Genomic DNA, 23,461 nt, shown 5'->3' on the forward strand with positions numbered 1-23,461 from the left:
GTGGTCTTGCTTGCTCTGGTTGTTGTTTCTTTAATCTATCCCTGTGAATTTTTTTGTAGCCAAAATTAGGCTTCATGTCCAGGTGTATTGCTGTCTCCTGTACAGTGAATCTCTTCAGCAATGAAACTTCAAAGGAGGAGTAGGAAAGACCACTGAGCAATCAAACAACAGAAGCTTGATCAAGCTGCAGGATGATATTATTTCAGTAATGTGTAAACATGAGATAGGTTTCATATGCATCCATAAGCTTCAAGCTCTCTTATACTTGTGCAGAAGACTATCAGAAAATTTTAGTATATGTATTTGTAGTATCCTGGCCAAGGGCATCATTAATTTGTGAAAAAATATTGTGTCCTCTGTGCAAGTTACCATGGAATTTTTTCTGCAACAGGATAACACTTTCAGGGTGAGATGCTACTAAAACTTTCAGATTTCATGTAAATACTGAGAAATAAGACACAAAGAAGACTTTGTATTCCTGAAAATTGCTTCTCCCTGCACTAAATTATTAAATTAGATATTTTAGAATGATAGTTGGATTTTTTTCTCTGTAAGTGTTGTTCCACTTCTAACCTTAAATCAGTATGGCTGCAGTGAATGGACTGCAAACATGAACATTCAAATGAATCATTCTGGTAATTTGTCTCACCCTGTTCTAGATACACCCTGAAGCATTTTTAATGCTTTCAATTGTCCACAGGAAAAAATCACCATAGTACTCAGAGTACCCAAAAACTTGTGTAGTGTAGCACAAACACTCAATGGCTGGGGATTACAATTGCCACTTTTAAATTTAGTAGAGTGATGATCTACATTTGTGAGCAAAACCAGACTGGCCAACTGGATATTCCCTTGCTTTTCAATGTCTGAGTTTCCAAGTGATTTATTTCTTCAGGAAGATAAGGATAACTTGAAGAAAACAGAGTTCCATATAAATATAGCTGCAGACTGAGGTGTGCATGCGTGTCTGTGTTTATATCTAGAGGAGGGATGATTTAAAGACTGATGGAATGGGTGTAATGGGCAAAGCAACCCAGCCCAACCCATGGGAGTGACAGAGTGAAATTCATTTCCTACAATCCCATAATATCACAATGCCTTTGAACAAAATGCCATGGACTTATAGGCACCTCAGTTGTGGGTGGCTCTCAAAGCCACATTAAAGTGACCTGGTTTCAGCGAGGTGCGTAAACCCATGGGTAATTCAGCCCTGTCTAGTCCCTTTGGTCTGACTGAGATGACTCACAAGCTTACAGTTATTGACATGTTTGAATAGATTTCTGAACTGAGCCTCTTACGAGAATCCTTCTGCACAAAAGAAATGTGAGCATGTGAAATCTCCTTTCAGAGGTTGTGAGAGCCCCTCATTCCTAATGGGATAAGTGAATCCTAATGTTTAGAGAGAGCCTTGTTTTATCATGTTCAAGATTTAGGCATTTGACCTGATTTATATAATTTGGGTCTAATTGTATCTTTGGATAGTATCTTGTAAAATAATTTTACCTAACAATTGGATATAGAAAACAATGACCAATGTAAAGAACAGACTTAAGGAAGAAGACACAAGTTCATGTAGTGGTTTATTCTCCTCAGAATATCAGTCCCTTTACTTTTTGTAAACAGATATTTTATTTTATTTTATTTTATTTTATTTTATTTTATTTTATTTTATTTTATTTTATTTTATTTTATTTTATTTTATTTTATTTTATTTTATTNTTTTATTTTATTTTATTTTATTTTATTTTATTTTATTTTATTTTATTTTATTTTATTTTATTTTATTTTATTTTATTTTATTTTATATCAAAAGGAATAAGAAAGATCTTTGAGTCTGACCTCAACTTTTTTGGGAGTATAAATTTCTCTGCTTTGCCCTCACTGCCCCCAAAATTGTCTGTGGTAAAGAGGTGCAAATGGTCTCTTACTAAGTGTATTGATGGGCATTGGCAACAATTCAGCTTCTGTCACAATGAGTGTGCAAATCACTGCATGTATTAAGATATTGAATGGTAGCAATAAAAGACAGAATGCTCACAGTCAGTGATTTCTGAGAGAAGTAAAGCATTCTGTGGTTATAATGCCAACCTCATGCAGATGACTGAGCTTCTGCTTTTTGTACCTCAGACAAGAGCAAACACAGTCTCAGAGAAATTAACTCATAATATTCTTTAACACCTTTGGGATTTCTGTCATAAATAAGATCTTTACTTTACAAAGGAATAGTTTAATGCAGACAATGTCAGTGCAAACAAAGTATGTTGCACATGCTACCCATTCTGAAACCTTGACTTCTAGGGAATAAATTGGGGCAGTCATGTGGCTGAAATTCAAAATGTGCATGAGATCTATGCAATCCAAGATTCAGAGCACAAATTCACATTTTAAAGCAAAATGGTTTACAGCGTAAAAAAAAAAGCAACAAAAAACCAACCAAAAAACCACCACCAACAAACCCCACCCCCAAAAAACCAAAACCAAACCAACCAAAAACCCCCAACAAACAACCCAAAAAAACAAACAAACCAAAACAAAAAAACCTAAACAAAAATATTTGTAGTTTTCATAATTAGGAAAGTGTAAAGTGGCGTGACTGCAATGCATCCATTCCCTTGTCCTCTCTGGACTTGTTCACTAAATGCTAGCAAACCCTTTGCAGAATTTGGTATTGTGCTTGGGAAGGTATTAATAGATATCACCATGGAAGTCACCATGATATTTGTCTGGTAAATTATGACCTCATTGTGTCTTTTTGTGGAAGTGACGTTTGGCTTTCTGTCCAGGGGCAATAATGCCAAACATCCAGGGAATATGATAGTCAATTCAGAGGGGCGATGCCAGTGCTGAATCAGACCCTGTGCATGCAAAGGTGTTATTCCAGGGATGAGTTTGTAGCTCAAAGAGTAGTTTAAATGAGTTTAATGAGTTTAAATAAAACTGGCACTAGGACTGAAAGGTGCGGTCCTGTCCCTCTCCTTTGTGCTGGCAATTGGGGCAGGGTGGCCTGGATCAGAATGGGTCCAGCTGAGAGCTAACCCAGTTAATAAAAGAAAAGGGAAAAAAAGGAGAAAAACAGTATTAATTCCATTCCCAGATCAGTTCCCTCCGTATGGCTTACTATGGACTTGTCCAGATTTTTGCACTGACAGAGTGTGGTATGCAGCCCTGGAAAAGGCAAGTGGGTGGAGGAAGACTGGCTGACTGCTGGTGTCACCATGAGCTTGCACCTCCTCGAGAGGGTTTGTACCATGATTTTCAAATGCTGAAAAGGTCCTTGGATGTGTCCAGAGGAGGGGAAAATAGGGGGTTGGAAGGCATGTCCTGTCAGGTGTGACTGAGGACTTGTCTAGCTTGGAGAAAAGCAGGCTCAGGGGAACCTTGTTCTTCTCTGCAGCTTCCAGGGAAGGAAAAGGGGAAAAGGGAGGGCTGAAATCTTCTTGCCCATATTCAGTGATAGGACATGTGTGAATGTCTCAAAGATGCACTAGGGGAGGTTCAGACTGGACAGCAGGCAGAGATTGTTTACTGAGAGGATGGCCAAAATCCCAGAAGAGTCTTCCTAGAGAGGTAGTTGATGTCCCCAGCATGTCAGTGTTTAAGAGGCATTTGGACAGTGTCCTCAACAGCATGCTTTAACTTTTGGTCAGTTCTGAATTGGACCACAGATGCTTGTTGTAGGTCCCTTCCAATTGAAATAGGCTAGTCTATTCAAAGTGTTTTGAATACATGTTCAAAGCACCTTTGTCACTGCTGTTTCCCATGTTGTTATAGAGTGAAAACAGAGCCAGAAGTCAAAACAGAGAAAATGGCACCTCTTTGCTAGCTATGTCCAGCTAATTACCTTAGTGTTCTAACTTGTTTCTTTTTGTTATTTAAAGGTCATCTGTAATAACCCACCTGACCAATGGTATGAAGAAAAATCAGGTCTCGAGAACAATGCAAGCCGAGAAGCAGGGAAAACATCTGCAGAGAGTAATTTTTATTTGGAAGACTTGGAGAAATACACCTTTTCTGTGTGGTAAGTGACCTCAACAAGCATCAAACAGTTTCACAACCCAAAAGTTTGCCTTGCTATATGTGCCTTACAGAGGCATCTACCATTAGATCAAAGTTATTGGCCTGAAAAAACCCCAAAAAACCAAAAACCAGAACTCATGGGATTTTCTTGGACTTCTTAGTATTATTTATGATTGAAGTTGAATTAAAAAAAAATTGTGAGTGCTTTTTGTCTGAGAATGCAATATTGTCATTGCTGAATTGTTTTGAGAAGCTGTGTCAGGGGAATAAAGGCAAAAATATTTCCAGCATAATATTTTCAGCATTTTAGGGAGCAATACACTACCTTTTTTTGATGTTACTTTGAATATTATAACTATTCTCTATTATCCACATACAGAAAATGACTTAAAATGAATAGATAAATTAAAGTAAAATTAAAAAGGCTACATCAAAATGAAATCTTTTAATTTACTTATAATTATATTTCCTGGAATTTCATCTTCTAGGTAATTCCAAAAGTTGGACAGTTATTTGTAATTAGTAAAAAACAATGAAGATCCAATCCTTTACTAAATGAAATGATCTGATAATCTTTCATATAGCTCCCTACTGTGCTTTGAATATTGAAAACCCAGCTGTAATGTACATTTCTGGCACCCATGATCTCCAAATCAGCCCCTAGAATTTCAAATAAAGCATCCAGAAAACAAACATCAGAATAAGATGTATGTCTGTGAAAATTTAGTTTTAAGTTACTTCCGTATCTAAACACAAGTCAGGATTATCCCACAGGCAAGCCAAGCAGCCTTCAACATTTCTAGTGCTGTCTGTGCCCTGCTCTCATTTCCTTTGCTGCCTTTAAAATTGGCAGGAAGTCAGGTAAAGACCTTATGGACCCCAAGTGCATTTTCACTGTGGCAATCTGAACTCAGCCCTAGAGGTGATTAACCCTGAGTACTGGAGAAAGCAGACAGCGGGCAGAAGAATAATACACATTCATATAATTAGGCCTTCATAATTCTGCTGGATTAATTATGGTTATTTTGGACAATTAAGGACTGCCCCATTCTGGTTAAAATATAAGAACGGATTTTAGAGTAGCAGTGCTCATCCAAATATCCTCGCCAGCTTCCACTGTTTCATTTTACCTACCTCAATTTTAAAATTAAATTAACCAAATTATCATAAATTATCTATCTGCTTTCCGTGGTGGTGAACTTCACTTTCTCTCTTCCATGTCTTGCAGAGTTACAGTGATAGAATTAATATTTAATTGAATATGCCCCACTCCTGGAAGCATTCAAGGCCAGGTTGGATGGAGCCCTGGACCACCTGGTCTGGTGGAAGGTGTCCCTACCCATGGCAGAGGGTGTGGAACTAGGTGGCTTTTAGGGTCCCTCCTAACCCAAACCATTCTGTGGTTCTGTCTGCCTTTAAAGTCAGTATCATTGATCCTTTATTCTTTTCAAAGTTGTTCAGCTTAAAAGTGTTGGGAAAGAGGACCCACTCCATGCTTATCAACCTGGCCCCAGGCTTTGAACTCCATGGCCTTTGCAATTGCACAAGGTATCTGGAGGAGCAGAGGGGACAGGCACTTGTCTCTGTTGGAATGCACCTCACCTTCTGATTTGGGGAGTAGGAGAAAATGACTGCCCTTTCTTCTATTTTGTTTTCTACTTCTTTTCCTTGTCCTTTTCTAGCAAGCCCAGCTGCCCCTGAGCCCCATCCCTTCAAGGACCCTGCCTTTGCCAGGGTTCCCAGGGCAGGCAGAGTTTTATCTGGGTTCAGGAAGTTACAGGGCATGAACCAGATCTTCCTGGTACAAAACAAATGCAACAAGGCACGTGTCAGGGTGCTGCCTGTCCTAGCTGAGGCCAATATTCTGTTATTTCAATATGCCATTCTATTTACTGTATCTGTCATCCTGTTGGAAATAAGGACCAGTTCTTGCTTTATTTACTTATTTGTTATGTTCAAGTCCCGTGATGTTAGAACAAAACAGAATTTAGAGGGAATCTCTTTCTTTTCTGCTTCATTTGTGGTGATCATTTTTATCAGAAAGAAAAAAACCAAACAGGAAAATGAAATTACTCCACTCTTGGTCAAGTAATATAAGTATTACATATAGTATGACATGTAATGATAATATAAGAATATATTAATAATGTATTTTTTAAATATAGAGTTAATAGAGGAAATTTACTTGGGAATCTGATACCTTGTGAGTTGTTAATTCCATTTGTTATTATACCAGCATGATGTTTCGATTGTTACTCACTTCTGTCTCTCTCCTCCCCTTCTCTCCTACTTTCTCCATCAAAGGGCATCAACTCCTCTTTGTCTGTTTCCAGACCTTCCTCTTTACTACAATTGCTACCTTTTAAAAAATGCAATGTAAGATAATTAGCTACTACAAAAATTTTTAATAGCACTGTAGATCTGGGGGCAGCTTAGATCTCCACAAACTTCAGAGTTTTAGATGCTCCGAGATGCAATCTGAGCAATTTCCTTGATCTTTTATTGCAGCTGGTAAATCATTTATTGGGCTAGGTTATTTTACAAAATCCTCTTTAAAAACAAAATCCCATAAAATGTATTTATCATAAAGTACTGCACGACCAACAATCTTCAAAGTTGTACCTACCCTGTATTAATTAAAAGCTAGTGTTGTACTGTGACAATTTAAAAGTATCCACTGTCTCAGTCTCTCTCTTCCTGCCCCCGCACCCTGCCTCTCCCACGATTTTTTCTCTCTTCTTTTCTTTCTCTCATATTCTCTTCTCTTTTAAGGCTTGCCAAAGGGAAGATTGGTGAGTACGAACAAGAAATTCTTTTGTGATCACAAATATTTTTCTGATAATTGGGATTTTGGGTTTTTTTGTTGCTTCCATTGCTATAGCGTGCTTGTCCTTCTCACTTCATATTAATTTGACAGTGGTGTCTCACATCCGTAGGCCATAGTCAAACCTGCTTACAGTGGGCATTATACACATATGTAATAAAAAGATCATTTTGGCTGCAGAAGCCCACAGGCTTCACCTTTGATCTCGCAGGCTACACGAGTGGCTTTTCCCCAGTGCCCACGTGCAGCCTTGCTCAGAGCAGCAGGCTTTTGCTTGGGTCCAGTGAGTTGAGGGTGAGGGGGATGAGTCCCAGAGATGAGGTGAGGGATAAGAGGTTAAAACAACAGGCAAATGTGGTTGTATATTGCAGGGCCATCCATTCTGCTGGTGTGGTCAGCTGCAGTCACAGCCTGGTAGATGCCAGGTACACACCAAGTGCTTTGCTGACCTTCCTGGAGAGCCCACCCCATGCCCTTGCCTTGCACCGCAGCATCACTGAACCTGCCTTCTCTGGGATTTCTGTTCCTGGAGCTAAAAGCCTGTGTAATCTGCAGCAGAACATCAAAATTATTTGTGACTATTATTCGTCTGAATAATACGGGTGAGATCTGTAACCTTGAGAAAAAAGGAGGAAAGTTTGGAGGAATTTTGACCTTGCAGCCCAAAATCTGCTGTTAGAAGCTCTCTGGCTCTCTTCTGTTCCCTGAAACAAGGGAAAAATGTTCTTCATGACTATTTGTCACTATAAAGCCAGATTTCCTGAACATGCACAAAAAAAACCCCAGATGTGAGAAATAATTTCAACACTTCAATGCTTTAACTTTGCTTTTTATATAAGGTTCTAGAGGAGATGTGAAAAAGACCTCAGATTTCAAAAACCTTCCTTTGTCTTAATATAAAAAAAAATAAAATATAATGACATACACACTTTCGGTGACTTTAGGAATCTTCTGAGTTTAAATATAAAAACCAGTAGTTTCAATTGCCAACAACTTATCATCAAACACAGCTCTCAAGGGTTAATATTACACACTAATATAAAAGTAACGATCATCCTTTGTCTCCATGCAATTAGCTTTTTAACAATGTGCCTGTAGCTCCTACCCAGGCTAAATGCTGCTTTGAAATATTTTCTCCTCAACTCCAAATGTGTAAAGCTGACTCTGGCCAGCTTCTATAAAACCAATTAATTGTAGGGCACTGCCTTTTGTGGGGGAGTACCCAGTGCCCCACGCAGCAGTGCCATGTGTTGCCCACGGTGGCTTGGTTGCAGCACCAGACAGCATCTTGATGTGGAGACAGGCTGGTAAATCCTACCCAGAGTCATATTCTTGCTTTTCTGGAATCCAGGGCATTGGACCAGGCTTTGCTTCTCACTCACACCCATCAGGATCAGATGCAGCTCTTGTGCAGGAGAGGTAGAAAGGGGATGGTGAGGACAAAATGTGTTCTTGGCAGCATGTGACAGCCACCAGCAATCCTGCCTTTGCACCTGTAGACTTTATGATTTTTATTAATTTTTTTTTCCAAATTGAGGAGGATACTGAGGGGCAGGAAGAGTTAACTGTAAAGAGCACAATACAATAAACTTGTTTTTCATATAAAGACAATAAACTTTCCCTTTATAATACACATGTGATTTGACATTGAAATAAATGCAGATGCTTCTTTGCTTCGTGTATTCCCTGTTGTGCTTTCTAAAACACCTTCACATATGGTTTGCCTCATTCCTGTGAAACTGCTTGTTGTTTATGTCATACAAACAGAACAGATTGAATTTATACCAAGTTAGGAGGGTGATGAATCCTATGTTAGAGGAAAACCCTTGCCTGAGTGTTTTGAATTTGTTCAAAATTAACATTGCCTGTTAAAAATTGCCCTGGATTGTCCCTTGAGCTTCTCTAAAGATTTCATTAAAATAAAAAAAAAAAGAAAAAGAAAAAAGAAAAAAAGAATTCTGTGGCTGCCTATAAATGCAACCTTTTATTCAAATATGTAACATTAACCTAAAATCAAAGGTCAAATTTTACCAGCTTTTTATAGCAGTCCTAGTAGGATCTGCTTCGTGCACTATATATAAAATACTGCCATTAGAGCGGATATTCAACTTCCTTTGTGAAAAGCAGAATAACCCTTTACTGCTTGCTTTAAAAAGTGCTAATCTTTTAAAAATTTCTCAGTAACTTCTGATAGTTTGTCTAAACCCTGTTTCATTTTTTTCTAAATCCATTTTGGAATATAATTAAAGGCAGGCCAAGCCTGAATTCTTAGGATAAATCAGAAGTCCCACTATTTTCTTTGAATGCTTTCAAATCTTTCACGTTATTCTTAAAAATGCTTAAGCTTTAGTTTTGTGAGCACAGTTCCCTGATTCTGAAGTCTTTGTGGGACTTTTTTTTTGCAGGCAAGTCTCAGCAGGAGACAAGTCATGTTTTTGTTTTGGCTTGGTTTTCTTAGCATATTCAGATATTAGATGGTGTTTACTTTGGTGCCTGTTCTCAAATCTTTGAGGACTGAATTTTTTACAGCAGTCCAATACATATATCTGTGGAGTTTTTGCTTTAGTTTTAGTCTCATGGGAGATTTTTCTGCTACAGAAAAAATTGACTTTTTGGAAAATTATTCTATGGAAAAATCATTAAATATGACAATGGCATTTTTACTATGTGCTCTAATTTTTCTGGGGCTGTTGGTTTCTTCTTTTATTATATAATTTAATTCATGTTTGAGCAAATCCCAATGAACTGCACACATTCAGAGATTTTATTTCTTTTCTCTCTTATGCAACAAAAAAAATATTTCCCTGTTCTGGTGCATTGTGGTAAAATCTTGCCGGTGAAACTTGAATGAGAAATAAAGTGTTTGGAAAAAATTTGAAATCAACAAAACTTATTATTTCAAAATTAATCTAAACTGCTGGGAAAAGAACAGGAAACAAACTTTTTAGGACTGAAAATACATGAAACACGAGTCTTTGCTGTTTTCTCTGGGACTCTTTTGCAAAGCTCTCCTATAGGTATACACATTCTTCATTTTGCCAGGTTTTGATGTTGTTATGGTAATGGAAAACATGTATTATTGCAGTTACCTGTGGACTTCAGTGCAATTATACCTGATAATAATTTTATTTATATGTACAGGGTGATGGAAAGAGTTGGCAGGCAATGTGCTTTCTCCTGCAGGTTCCAGAGCTGCAGAACTCCTCCAGCTGAGAGCTGGCCACTAGCAATAGAGAAGAGAAATTGTGATACAGATGAAATTAGTGATACAAAGAATTAGTTGAGAGTGTCAGTTGAGTGTTGTCAGTGACTGATCAGTCACAATTATTAGGGAGATGTTTGTCTGTTTTCTTGATGTTCTTTTTGTTCTTTTCTATTGGCTTTAATACTCTTGAAAGGAGTAGTGAGCTTAGGCATGGAGCAACTTCAGTACAGACCCAAAGTTTTCCTAGAGATCTTGTCAAGGGAATTGTGTGATTGACATCCGATTATGAGTAATGGAGCTGAAAGAGCAGGGAAAATGCTCCCCAGTGCTGGAGCATTTCACAGTTTGACCTAGACCTCTCCAGGATTGTGTGCTTATAATTCCTTGCCAAAATGCTCTTTCTGCTCTCTTCCTCCATCTTAGAGAATTCTTATCTGGTAAAAGGGAAAGAATATGGTTCAAATTTGGTAATAGTTGGGGGAAAACTGAATGACTAACATGCAGCTCTTTGACAATAAATTGCTAATTTCTCTTCTGAAATATGGGGAATGTTGAGTCTCGAGTTACCAAGCAATGTGGGCTCACAAAGTTGTTGGAGCCTTTGCTGTGAGTGCAGTCAAAATATCTTCAAGACAGTGCTGCCAGCTTTTCTCCCTCGCAGGCATTTCACACGATTCAGCTTGGATTTCTGCTCAGCACAAAAGCACTTTCTGACTTGGCTGAATTGCCCTTTGGTTTGTTCAGGCTCATAGGAGAGTAGAAGACTTGGGAAACTGGCTGTGAAACGTGGAGTTGAGAGAGATGTGGTTGTTGTTTGTCATTTAATAAACATTTTGTTTTCATGAGCTAGAAAAGATGACATTACTGATGACTAGTGGAGAAAAGCAAAGCTATAAGTGTGCCATACATGGTCATCTCTAATGAATAGAATGAATAAAAATAATAAGTGCATTACATACTAACTGTCACATCTTCAGGGCACTACAGTAAATAAGTGGGAGTTATACATGTGCATTAGTAGCAAAATGGGTACCACACTTTGGATCCTATTGAGTACAATGTGGAGAGAAAAATATGATAGATTGCTGCTTTTTATCTGTCACTGCTGTGGCACAGAAGCATAGACCATATGTATGTAAAATGACTTTGTTATTTCAGTAAATTCTCTAACTCCTTCTGTTGTAGCCTGTAGCAAAATGAATAAGTAGCTGAAGATCCTGGTGGGATAGTTCTGATTTTATCAGAATAAAATACCTCTGTAGAGGCATAATTATTATTAAATAAAGTGATGTGTGACAAAACAGCCAGAGAAGTTAGCAGGGTCTCTGCTTTTACAGGTTTTCAGTACAAACAGATGCTTCACAAAGGGTGGAAACAAGGAGCTCTGATGGTGAAGCTGAAAAGAGCAGGAAAGCTTGGGCAAATGTGGGCTGTGTTAACTGGGACTCTTATTTCCTGTTTCAGAAGTGATGATAGAACTGTGAATGACATTCAAATTTCTCCTCCTCGATCACCTAGTGGAACCAATATTTCTTGCCTTCTATTTTGTCCTTCTATAGGCAGAATACAGTCTCTCCTTCTCTGGCAAAGTCAGATTTGGGCAGGGTGGGGATGAGGAGGGTGAGAGGATCTGCCATTTGCCTGGCCTTGTATCTGAACATTTAAACCAAACTGCCAGGTTTGGGAGTCTGGTTACAAAATTCTGAATAAAATGCAGTCTGACTGCCCTTTGATTTAAGAGGAAGTCCAGCCAGTGAGGAATTTACAGTCATGCTAAATTCTTATGATGGTGTGAATCACTGTCTTGAGCTTGGTTTTTAAACAACTTGGTAACCCTCTGGTGTACTTTGTCTTCACAAGATTTTCAGCCTGGTATCTAAATCTATCCCAGCTTTGGTTTAGGTATCTGCCGAAGGCTAATGACTGAAAACATGCCAGACTGCTTTATGGAATTAACAATGGTGAAACTCTTGGTTCAGCTATTCTTTCTTGCGTCTGTACTGAATGCTATGTCTTACAATGTGAAGAGATGCTCTTCCTGGCTGTTAATTCTCCAGTCTAAACCACTGCAGGGGAAGAGAGTTGGGGATAGAAAAGAAAAATCCCATTCCTTCATCAGTGCTATTACTCGGAAATAGAGGGCAAGCTATTTTACAGAGCTTTTAACTAACTACTAATGTAATTTGTTCTGCATTGTTTGCCCATTAATCCAAAAATTACTTTTCCCTTTGAAGCTTGCTTTATGTAGAGGAAACAATGCCACCCTTAACCATTATGTGCATCATTTTATGCAGAATAACTGTTTTTATTTGCCTTGCATTTTGGTTAAATGTAGTACAAGGGCCTTTGAGCATCTTTGGTGTCTTGGTAAGTTTTAGTATTTCAAAGTTGGAATAATTTCCATTTCAAAACATTGTATCATGATCCTCATCTTCTAAAAGACACTTGGATGTATGTTCATACCACAAGTATTCAATTTAGCCTTAGATGCCAGGAATTTTGAGGAAGGAAAGGATTCTCTTGTTTCTTGGAATATGCCTTTCTTTCTCTGGCTTAAAATACATACATCAGATATAGAGTTTGACCTACAAAATGTCAGAGGGTGAAAGATATGTATTCAGTCTGGTTTATCACGCATTTCATTATCCTGTACAGTGCATCTGTAGAAATACTATCCTATCTCCACATACCTTATGTACATAGCACATAAAAACACTTTTCAGTTTTCCTTGAGATAGTTATAAGAACCAACATCTCCATGGTGGGAGGGTCTTTCTTATGCCTGAACTTTCAGGAAAAAAACCTGAAATGATAAATGAAAGGTTTGAAACCCATAATGCCTGTATTTTTTTCCTGAAGATTAACACTGAATAAATACTGGATTTCCAGATTTGAGGTCCTGAAAGTCAGTAACTGATCCTAAAAGTCAAATTGTCTTCTAGTGGCTTTAGATGCAAATAAGCTTCCTTGGTATTTTTAATCAGTCCCTGAGACTGATATTATGATGGTAGCAGGACTGTCCAAACAGTGGCCCAAGGAGTGACTACACCCAGCATCTCAGTGCCTTCCAGCAATTCCTTTTGATTGTGTATCCCCAAAAGCTTCATGCCAGCTGTGTGGCAGTCACAGAGACGTGACTCTGTAGTGTACTGCCACCGATCTGTGGAGTCATGGGACATTAAAAAGCCTACTCTAGTTCATTTGTAAATTGGCTATTATTTTTAGTTAGTTCCCCAGGTGAATGCATCCATGCTATGCTAATCAGTCTGAATTAATTCTAGGAGACAGTTTTCAAAGCGGCGTGCAGCAGGCTGGTGTCCCAGTGGTAGGTTCTCTCCTGTGTATTAGTGTGGAGACGTGTTACATTAAAAGCTCTGTTTATTAGACAATCCTGTTTCTCTAAAGCACAGAGTCTGTTTAACCTACTGTGCTAGTTATTTTCCTAAGGATTTCCAGACCTGCATTTTTCTAATAAAAATTAACAGTGGGAGAAAAGATGGCAAATTCAGTGGGTGGATGGCAAATTCAAGGAGATATGACTTGGACAACATGAGAAATTCTGAGCTATGAAATCAAGGGGCAAGAGAAGCAATATTTTAAGCCTGGCCCACACAAAACTGTGGCCATGTGGAATCTTCCCATTTGCCTTCACTGTGCTTTGGATCAGGCCCTGGAGATACCAACAGTATTTCAAGGGTTTATGATCATTGCTAACTTTGGAAACATTGCCAGGCTTCAAGAATAGAGACTGCATTCCACATGCAGCAGGAATAGCCTTTTCCCTACTTTGAGTAATGTTACAGGAACAATAAAAAATTCTTGCTACTGGGAATGCCAGGCTCTGTGGGACTTGGATGGGACCTGACATTTATACAGTTCATCGTTACTGTAGATCAAGGAATGCTACTTTTAGAAAAGAATGCATATTCATTCTTTTTTGTTAACCTTTGCTTCAGTGCATTCATGACAAGATTGTATGGGTATGTAGCTGTGTTTTAACAGTTTTTTAATTTCAGTTGTTGCTTGAAGCACTGCTCTGGAAATTAGACACTTTTAGTAGTTCAATTATTGTTGATTTATTCATCCCTCTTGTAGATACAGTGAATGTAGTTACTATAGTAAGGTTATCTAGTTCTGAATGCCAAATGCCAAGTTTCAGAGCTTACATCTTGGCAACTGCAAGACTTATTGGCTTGGAATTTGTCATGCCAGCAGTACTGCCTTGTAGCATTTATTTCACAGATTTTCATTAAATGGGGGAAGACAAGAGAGAATAGTGCTGCTAGTGACACGATGCATCAAACTGTTTACTAACATTACGGGGAAATCAGCTCAAAATAACATAACTCCAGGCTTCATTCTGCCAGTTTCCTAGACTTCATTGGAAGAATAGCAACAATACACTAAATGTAAAACATGTAAAAGTGCTAACTGGGAAAAATGTTTTATTTAATATTACCCACTTGGAAAAAATCAGATAGTATAGAATAACAAAATAAACTACAAATACTGTACAATGCTTGGAACTTTCATTAACTTTGTTATAATTTCTCTCTTGGGGACAATGAGTCAGCAGAAACTTGCTTTAGTTCCACCACCTTTAGCATCTGCTCTGAGTACGTTGTTAGACAGCAAATGCTGCAGTAACGCAGAGGGGCAGATCCTCAGCTGAGGTGAGCTGTTGAAGTGCCATTTCCAGTGAAGTGACAAGAATTTGCTTTGACTGAAGAATAAACTTTCATGCTAACCTGCTGTAACACTTTCCATCACCCTGTAGACTGACTGCATGTGAAATATAATGCACCTAATGGCATTTAAATTAGCTATCATTGGAGGCATCTGTCATGTTATAATCTTTCCCAGTCATTTATGAGGTCCTCTACCACTTAGCCTCCCTCCACTCCTCAGTGGCATCTCTTCTGCTGATGTTACCCTACTGCCAGAGATATCAGCTCTCATCTCCCCTTGCCACTACTTCCATGTATGGCTTTAACCCATGACTTTTACTTAGAGATAACTCCTTGGGATATCTGTGAAGTTTTTCCTCTAATCCCATCCTCCCCAAAAAGGCAGGTAGAAATCATTAACATCTGGCTCTGCTTGGAGTGATGATAACCTGAATCTGCTGAGACTGACGCGCTGCTGTACAAAAACACAGCTCCATACACAGCTTTCAGCTTAGGTTTGTGTTTAATCCTCCACTGTGCAGTTTCAGTGCTACAGTACAATCTCTCTGAAGCATGACTTGACAATTTTATTAGTTCGACCAGCACCTTAGATGCTTACAGAATAACAAAACAAGGAATTTGGATTTACCAGTTAACAACCACAGAACTTCAGCTGAAGGTCAGTGTAATTGCATGGATATGATTCTAATAGTTCTGACAAAATATGCAGGCTGAGTATAGCTGGTACAGTCTAATGGAGTGATCTGTAATCAGCTGATAAATTATATTATGTACCATAGCTTTTATTTCTCTTTCACTGGCTGTCATCAGCTAAAGATTCTTTGTTTAGGATTAAAATGAAAAATCACAGACCTTTTTCTTAATCCTTAACTCAAAGCTTCTCCCAAAATGACCAAATCAAAACTTTCAATTGGAAAAAGAACTGTAAAGTTTACTTCCACTGTGATTTTTTTTCCCCTAGAGGTTGAGGACAGTATTTTGCACTCTAAATGGAGATTTTTCTATATAAAGTTTTCTTTATATTTTTATTCACCAAAATTTGAAGATTTCAGCCTTAGAAAAATGACCCCTTTTTCACTGGCAGTGCTTTTTTTTCTTTTAAAAATTAAAAAAGCCTTTATTTTTTTTCCTCTTTTTAGGAAACCAAACTCCTAAAAGATATAAAATAGTAATATTCTTTTGATCCATATTTGCATTTCGCATTGTCTTTGAATCTTTGACTCAGTGATTTAATAAGCTTCTCTTCTTTACCTGGCTAATTTGTTCGTGCAAAATATTTTTGGTTTCACTGCTGTCCCCTTCCCTTGTTAGTGGTTCACAGTTTTTCTCAGGCAGTTGGAAAACACATGCTGTTGCAGGATACTTTCTAACCCATGTTTGCCACTAACTGAATTATACATGGGTGGCATAGCACATATTCAGTCTTTCATCCTTATCAGTTGCTTCATCATTACTTTCAATCTTCAGTGAAAAATGTGACTAACATGTTGTGTGGTATAAATAGACACTGCAGTTTGAGATCATTTATGCATGGTTTGAATTTTGATGAAATTTTATACTGCCCTCTGGGCTAAACACTTAACCTAAGTGATTGTCCCAATAACTTTGTTGAATCAAACCTTTTCAGATGGAAGTTTTACCTTTCATTATCTTCTAAACTGTTTACTATAAAGCTTTGCAGGAGTGTTAGGAAGCAAATAAAAAGGGACACAGTTGCTGTTTATCAGTGATTCTGTGAATCATTATCTTGTCATTGTAAATGAACGGAAATAGGAAAATAAAATACTTCAACTCAAAAGACTTTTGCTTTTTAGGTGATCCCAGGTCATCCTCAATATTTTTTTTCCTTTTACCCTACAAAATTGGGGGTTATACAAAATGTGAAAGCATTCATGTAGGTTGATATAAATATTTGTGTATAAATATATATGCTTTTGGGACCGATCAATGTGCGAATTTATGTGAGCCTTTAATTTCTTTAGTTTCTAATTAGAAATGTCTAGTTTCCAGAGTTTCATGATCTTCTCATATTTATTTATTTGCTATTAAAATGACTCAGTATTTCTGAGTAATATATATTTCTGTTATTTTTACAAATGTTGCTCCAGCTTTATATTTGGGATAACTTTTATTTCAATGACAAACATTCTCTCCATGTAGCTTTATTGGTTTGGATGTTTAAAAGTCTGAAATTAATTTTTATAAGCTGAAAGCTTAATGCTGACACTTTAAACACTACAATAATGAAGGAAATCATCATTGAGTCAGTTAAGATGTTTCTATTTCTTGCAAGAAGCAATTACAATACAGTGCCCTTGTATTTTTTAACCAGAAAAGGGTCTCCTTTGGTTTTCATCTGAGTATTTTGTCGAGGTTTTCACTGTTAATAACATCATGAGTTGCTGTTCAACCTCTTCTATCTTTCCTTTAGCCAGTCTTAGCAGCTCTAATTTGCTAAGGAAATTTTGGGGATTTCCCCACTGCCTAGAAAACAGTATCTTTTGAAGAAAGCTGAAACACCCAGTCCAGAAGGATGAAGCGACTTAGTTCAGACAAGCTGTCACTTGCCCACTGTGACAGAGGCAGGTCCCATGACACCCTCTGTGGTCCCTCTCTTCTGGTCCCCTTGACCAAGGTGGGGCATGACCCTCCCCACCCTCCTGGGTTTCTTCGGCTGCTGGAGTGGGTGGAGGGTGTAGAGGGTGGCATTCAGGTCTGACCTCCCCCTGCTCCTTGGAATCCAAGGCTCCTGAGGCAGGCTCTGTGCAGGTCCATGTCCAGAGTGGTCTGTCAGCCCTTGCCTTGCACCTTGGTGCACTGGACTCTGCTGTACCCAAATGAGGTGGTCTGGGCCTTGCACAGCACGTGGGCTTGTGCAAACGAGCATCTGGTTACTGGTTCTGATGAGAGGCACTCCTGAGGGGGGAAAAAAGTTCTATTTTTCCAGCATCAAAATCTGAACATTTTATCAAGAAAAACTTCCCACAGAAAGGCAATTTTCTGGCAAGCTTTACTAGTCACAGGTCTCAGCTCCCCTTCACACAGAAGTCTCGACGGAAAATTTTATAGCTAGCTCTAGTGCAGAGTCTTTCAGAGGTGTTGAGCACCCACTGTGACCATTAATTTAAATAAGCCCATAATGTGGTTTACATTTAATAAAGTCGCAGTCTCCACATGAACCAGGTTTACTGAGTGTTGCCTTCTTTCCTGCTGGGTCTGAGTCTGCTGGTCTGGATAGTGTAAGAGTCTTGGGCTCAGAGCACACCTTCACCCCATGTGTTCATTAGAAATATCCAAGAAAAGACTACAGACCATGTGTTTTCACCCAGTAGAGATGACTTTTATTCAGGGATAAGAATGCAAGCAAGAAAAATGGCAAATATATAAGCTCATGCTTGGAAGAGCCTTTTTGTTGCTTGCCTTACAACTGACATATCAGAATTGATAATTCTGATAAAAGCAATACATTGCTTTAGTACTTACACAGCACTAAAAAGATAGCATACTTTTAATTCTAAATCATCAGAAGTAGTGGTAGAATAAAAAGCATCAAGTGCTTATGAAGAAAAGAAGCAAAATGAAAACAGATTAGATACTTCAACAGTATGAATTAGCTTTCAGGTTTGCTGGCTTCAGCAGGCCAGTAATGTCAGATGAGAAACTGAAGTTTAGTTGCACTATTTACAAAAGGAATATGTGCTGCTTGCAGAAGGGAAGTGTGAAAAGCAATGTATGTCTGATTTTTTCATATTTGCAGTGAGAGAGCCGAAGTAGCTGTAGCTCACAGCAAGCGTTCCTTATCTTTGGCATTCTGAATTTAAATAGACTGGTGGTGGATGCTTTTGTAACTGAGCTGGTCTCATAGGCTGTCTGCTTATGCTTCCAACATTGTGTCATTCCACTCTGCTCCCAGTGAATCTAACCAGTTTATTGTTCAAGTCTCTGTACCAAGCCCTCGTCTACAATTGAGTCTGAGCTTAATTGCTACTAAGGAGGAAAGGAAGATTTGTGGGGAAAAAATATTTCCAAAACCCACTGAAGACAGCTGAACAGGGTTTTCAGTACTCCACTTTTAGCTGATTAGACTGATTCACAATCACCTTTTAGCTGCTGTATTTGTGTAGTGAAAACTTGGGTTTGCCTTTCAGTGGAGTAGCAGGGGTAATTTACCCAGTGTAGATCTCAGCTCTTTGTCTTTGCCAGGGATTTGCCAAGCATTTCCCTGTCCTCCCACACAGCTTCTGGCAGCTCCCTGTCCAAGCCAGAGCACAGCACAGTCTCTCAGCATAAGGTCAGTCCCCAGATCCTTTGGATCACCCACAATGGAAGATGTATTTTCAATTTGCACTTCTCACTGTGAGTGCAGTCACAGTGCCCTGTATGATCTGTCACAACACTTGCCAGAACAGTGCCAGAATGGGTGACACATCAGGCCTGTCTCAAGCTACCTGCTGAAATGAAGGAACCATATGACCCCATCAGAATCAAGAATGTGTGGTATTACTGCCATGGTTGACAGGTATTTTTTGACCAAGAGCTTTGCACTGGAAAACTGTGACTTTTGAAAAATGAAATTGTGGGAAAGGATAATTAAAACAAAATTTAGACATTCTTGAAATATTCCATCTTGATATTTTATAAAGAACATTTGTTTGAAATTACTTTTCTCCCCACATTTTAATGTATAAGTTGGGTTAATTTTCTATTGAAAAGGTCAAAATAATTTCAAGCCACTTTAAATTATCAAATTGGTCCTTTCACTAACCAAAATATCATATATGAACTTTTGTTTTTCACCATTTTCATCCCAATTTTGGATCAGAGTTGTCTTTTGAAAACCTTCACAAGAAGGGGAACCTACTTCTTATGCACCTCTATTTTGCTATTAAAAACTTCTAAGAAACCTTCATGTATTTGTAAAGGTGAGGTCCCACGCAGCATGAAGTAAGGTTTTCTTTGCCTGCACTGGCAATTACCTTGTGTAACTCCCACATCTCAGCAAAAAAAAATTAGGCTTTGCATAAAAGAACAAATGGACAACAAATGGAGAACAAAATAATGACATTTCCCCTGCTTGCTACTGGCTTGCTTTAGCTCAAAAAATATGCTTGTTGTCTGTGCCTCAGCATCCTTATTGTATTCTTGTTCCAATGTATATCATGGAAAAATGTTAAAGATGTTACAGACCTTCACACTCACTCTGCATCACGTGTGTGATTTCTACACACCTTTATTTGTGCTTGCAAAATCCCTCTCTGCCATTTCTGCCCATTCTCCTCTGTTTTCCCTACTTTCTCATTTCAGTTTCTGTCAAAATCAATAGTGTCCAAGGCAATGATAGCTATGGTGTTCCCGGAATTTTTAGTGCTGATTGTTTGGATTATTCAAAAATTATCACATAATAGAAAGACATTCAGAGAAATATTGCTGAATTTTATGCTTGTTTCTCACCCAGCTTCACAGAACCTGGCTTTTCCCAGATTCTTCCTTTTGGGCCTGGGTGAAAGCTGAAGACTTCCAACATTTGTTCAAGATGTCTGGATCTCTGACAGCCCATGTGGCAATTCCAGATGCATCCATTTGGCTGTACAGTCTTGCTCTACAGCACATGAGAAGAGACTTCTATGTGCTTGAGACATGCTAAATCTATTGTGTGTGGACTAATGGCCTTCAAATGTGCAAGAAATCTGTTACTCTTGGACTTACTGCACACTTGCAGCTCTGTGGGACAGTACTACAGTACTTCCTTAACTGTTGGATTGTGTGTGCTTATGCTCTGCAGCACGTGCAAATCTGTTTCTTATATGAAAGCCAACAATATGGATACCCCTAGCAGAATGGCAAAAAATATTTATTATATAAAGAAAAATATATTACTTTTTTTTTTCTTTTCAAAATCATAAAAATCTGATATACAGTTTTGCAGTGATTTTCATCCTGCATAAGGAGCAGCATTTTCTAGTATGGCTCTCTGTATTAGGAGATTTATTGCTATGATCTGCTAATGAGCTAATTTCTGAAACACATCACTTAATCTACGTATGAAAAACCAGCCCCAAACAAATCACATTGAAATCAGGATTTCTTCACTTTCTGGAATTATGGCTTAGAGAATTTTCCGATATGAATCTCTCAGATGATGTTTAATTTTGGGAATCCCATGGATTTTTGTCCTGGGCTACAAACAGCAGATGCAATACATGACCCATATGCCTTCTCTTTGTTTCCTTTTATTCCTAACTTCACGTAGGACAGAAACACCAACTGATGAAACAGCAGCGACAATTACAATGTTCCATTACATAAACTTAGATGAGCTTAATATACACAGTATAACAGTCTTGATCAAAGGATTTGCTGTCAGGCAGAGAGTTGACTAACAGGCAGATGATTGGAAACAGCTTTTTTTCCAGCCTGGATTGGGTGATAATAATGTGAAAAGAATGGAAGCTCTAAAAACGGAATGCTCTTTCACTGCCTATGTTGGAGCAAGCATGAAAGCCTGCTGTAGGGTGGTAGGGCTGTCTCTTTCTGAGGCTAGACCATTGCTGGGGAAGCAGAGGCAGAGAGGATCCTGGCTTGCTGAAATGAACTCTAACCTAAGTCAAAGCAATGCACAAGAGTGGCAAGGATATGTAGAAAGGCTGGTACATTTAGGCTTTTAAAAGCTTAAGGGTTTTTTAACCACTGTATGCCCCAGGAAAGATGCATCATTGACACAGAGCCATTACAAAGCTGGAGTTCTGTACTCTGGGAGGTTAGACTTGATCTGGAGAGAGGTTAAGGCAGCTGCACTACATGCATCTCATTTTTCTACATGTCCGACACCCTTGGCCAGAAAGTATGCTGAGAGAGACCATTGAAAGTAATGTTAATTTTCTCTCCTAGAAATGTGACACAAGATCACTGAGACAAAGAAAGTATGCCAGGGGTAATTTGGCAATTGACACATCAAGGCTTAGAGGCTATATTAAAAGAACTATTAGACATGTCAATTAATTTTCCTTTGCCTCATTAATGAGCATCTGAGCTATGCATCTTCTGTTTGAAGCAGCAAGTAATCATTTTTCTAGGTTCCTTCATGCTACGGCAAGTCACAGCCCTCTCGAGACACACATGAGGCAGGGCATAATAGAGTATGATTATTGTTCCTAATTTCATGAGTGACTCTAAACTTTCAAACTGAAGGGAAATTTAATGTTTATTTTGAATGTTAAATGATGTCTCTGAAAAAAGGAAACCTATGCAATTCAGCGTTTTTCAAAGCACCGGTTTGTTCCATACTTTTAATTTGATTCTTTAGCAGTGACTGAGTTTATCCACTAACTCCAGTCCCAGATTCCAATGAAAGCTCCAAAAGAAAAAAGGGGGAAAAAAAACCCCAACAACCCATGCCCCAAAACCAAAGCCAGAGAACACTCTTTCTTTTGCTATGGGAACTACGAAGTTGCTGACAACCTTCATTAAATGCCACAGCCAACTTCTGACATGCTCAGCAGTGAGTCTCATGACCCACAAACAGAAAGCCAATCTAAATCATGGAGTGGTTGTATTTGTCTTTTGTGTCTAGAAACCCGCTGCTGGAATTTGCTGAGTGCTTCTAAAAATGCAGCAGAAGGTTCACTGTCAAAAAACATTGTCTTTGTAAATTTTACCTTCAAACCTTGAGCACAGCAAGCAAAAACTATTTAACAAGCAGACAAAAAACCCCATGCAACACAACCACCAAAACCTTCTATTTATCTTTTTTTTTTGTGATGATTTGAAGTCTTTAAGCTGAAAGAACATCAAATATGACCTGATCCAGTATGCCTTCAGGTTAAAACAGAAGCAAAATAAAAAAATAGTAAAGTGTTTTAAAAAAATGTTAAGGCTACACAACTAAAACATCCCTATCATGATACTAGATTTGAAAATTAGAATTTTAATGAAAATATAAGTTCTGTTATGTGTGGAACATATAAGTTTCAGGTCGATCCTTAAGGAAATAAAGGTTATTAAAGCTGCATACTAAGCAATGGAGGCTATGAAAATACTAAGAAAAGGAGGCTATGAAATGCAGAGAACCTGAGAAAGCATTATTGTCTGAACTGAAGAAGAGGTTTTCAGAGTAGACTGTATCCTGTAACCACAGTGCTTTCTAGTTCTAGCTTTACTTTTAGCTAGTCTAGTCAGTTTTGTTTTTTAGCTAGTTAGGTTTTTTTTTAGTCAGTTTAATTTTTTCTGGTCTAGTTTTAGCTGCATTTCGTCAGCTAAATTCTTTTGGTATCTTTGTAAATTTCACCCTGACTGCCCCCTGAATTCTTGAGGCTTTTACATCCATACACTGCTACCAAACTTATGGGAATTCATGGGAAGGTGAACACACTACTTTGCTGAACAAAATTAAGACTGCATAAATGCATGTGGCCAATGCAATGCTTTGCAATTAAATAGAAAGCTCTAGAGAGGAAAGAAGGAGCAATAAGCTACAAACACCTTATCAAGAGCAGTAGGAGTGGGAAAGAGCATCAGACCCATAGTACTGTTAGTCTGTCACACTGAGTTTTGACAAGGGTAGGTGTTTCCACCTGAGAAAGATATGGCTGTTTTGTAGGTGCTTCTATGTGAATGACTTATGAATCACATGAAGTCAAAGGAGCACAGTGTACTGAAAGCCAGTGAAATCCTGTCTGAATCCAGACCAGTAGCGGGAAATCTTACAGGTCAAAGATAAGGGGACTTTGT

Source organism: Parus major, chromosome 2, assembly GCF_001522545.3.
Source record: "Parus major isolate Abel chromosome 2, Parus_major1.1, whole genome shotgun sequence".
Classification (NCBI taxonomy): Eukaryota; Metazoa; Chordata; class Aves; order Passeriformes; family Paridae; genus Parus; species Parus major.